General features: G+C 34.8%; 1 non-coding gene across 1 annotated transcript; it reads right to left on the reverse strand.

Moving 5' to 3' along the window:
- Window positions 1-1519: 1519 nt before the first annotated feature.
- LOC125998519 (U2 spliceosomal RNA) lies at window positions 1520-1709 on the reverse strand. Its single transcript, XR_007492068.1, has one exon. It is a non-coding gene; the product is annotated as a U2 spliceosomal RNA (small nuclear RNA).
- Window positions 1710-2045: the final 336 nt, after the last annotated feature.

Below are 2045 nucleotides of genomic sequence, written 5' to 3' on the forward strand. Positions count from 1 at the left end.
GAAAAGGGAAATGAAAAGTAGGAAAGAAAATAAAGGTAAAGCTAAAAAAGAGAAAGACGAACATTAGTTTTCAATTGTATATTGTGATCAGAGTTCTATGACAAAAGTTCAAAATGAAGTGGGACAGTCAGAAAATAGTAATTGATATAAGTAATAAAATTAGTAGAAAATAATTTTATAAAGTCAGATTTACATGAAATAAGAAGCCATTTTGCATTATAATGCTTTGCATTTAATGATATTCCTTGGCAACAAGGAGAACATCAATATGCATCTATTCCCTTCCAAAAATACTCAAAGAGCAATTCCTAAAATTACTTACTAGAATGTTAGGTAAGATAAGAAAAAAATTAGCTATTACTTAGTTCTTACAGTGTTCCCAGTATCTTACTAGAACTACACTATGTTATATATCATTTCATGTTGTCTTCATGAGCAACAAATATATTTAGCACAAATATATCTCTCTATACTAAGAATTTTCAAAATACTTGGAATTAAGAAACTGAAAATGAATTGTCAATAGAGAATGAGATTAAAGTGCTTTTAGTGTTAGGTATTTACATCCCTTTTAAGTTTTAACCTATTTCTCAGACAATTTGATGAGAGATAACTATTCAGGACATCCAAATCAAGAGGGGTAAAATAACTTGTATAAATTACTTTACAGTTACATCATTGGTGATTTTTTAAAAACTATCTTTATTTAAACACCATGATTACAAATATGATTGTATTTGTACAATTTCAGTCATGTAAAGAACACACCCCTTTACCAGTGCAACATTTTCACCACCAATGTCCCAAATCTCCCGCCATCCCACCACACCCAAACATGTATTCTAGACAGGCTTCTACTTCCCTCGATCATTATTATGATAGTTCTCATTGTAGTAAGGTATTTCTCTAACAACACTCATCACTCTTTGTGGTGAGCTTCATGTAGTCAGTTGGATCTTCCAGCCCTCTTCTTTTTTGTCTCTGGAAATTACTGAAAATTTTCTTTTATTTTTCTTCAAACCCATAGATGAGTGAGATTATTTTGCATTTCTCTCTCTCCCTCTGACTTATTTCACTCAGCATAATAGATTCCATGCACATCCATGTATAGGAACATTTCATAACTTCATCTCCCCTAATGGCTGCATAATATTCTATTGTGTATGTGTACCACAGCTTCTTTAGCCATTCATCTGTTGAAGGGCATCTTGGCTATTTCCAGAGTTTGGCTATTGTCCAACCTTTATGGAAAGTGATATGGAGACTCCTCCAAAAACTGGAAATTGAGCTCTTTTACGATCCAGCTATACCACTCCTAGGGATATACCCTACGAACATAAAAATACAATACAAAAATCCCTTCCTCACACCTATATTTGTTGCAGCACTATTTACAATAATCATTGTTGATTTTAAAGCAAATTAATGTATACAGCTTAATCAAGGTAATCTGGACAGAGTGTACACCCTGAACTATCATGCTATATTGTCCCCTTTTATTTTTTATTTATTTTTTCTTTTTTGGTGCACCGTTCCTAGAATACTGAAATACCAGGTTGATGCATGGAGCAGACGGAGAAAGCTCCTCTTCTGACTCCCAGCTCCAAAAATTCATTTAATATATTGTCCTCAGATAGAGGACGTATCAGATATTAAGCTGATAAGAACAGATACTACACTTGATCTTAGCCAAAAGGCCGAGAAGCGATCCCTTTTCATTTTTTTTTTTTTGTGGGGCACACCTGTTTGATGCTCAGGGGTTACTCCTGTCTGGGCATTTAGAAATCATTCCTGGCTTGGGAGGACCATATGGGACGCTGGGGGATAGAACCGCTGTCTGTCCTAGGCTAGCTCTTGAAAGGCCAACGCCTTACCTCTAGCTCCACCTCTCCGGCCCCTTTTTAAAATTGTTTCAGAAACAAACATAACTCATTAATGTAAGAATTGTTTACTACAAAAGTTAAGTAATCATTGCCTTTGTAGTCATTTGCCTTTTAGAAGCAGAAGCCATAGACATATTTATGGAACTCTTTCTCCTCTGAGTC

This window comes from Suncus etruscus, chromosome 20 (assembly GCF_024139225.1).
Source record: "Suncus etruscus isolate mSunEtr1 chromosome 20, mSunEtr1.pri.cur, whole genome shotgun sequence".
In the NCBI taxonomy this organism is placed as follows: domain Eukaryota; kingdom Metazoa; phylum Chordata; class Mammalia; order Eulipotyphla; family Soricidae; genus Suncus; species Suncus etruscus.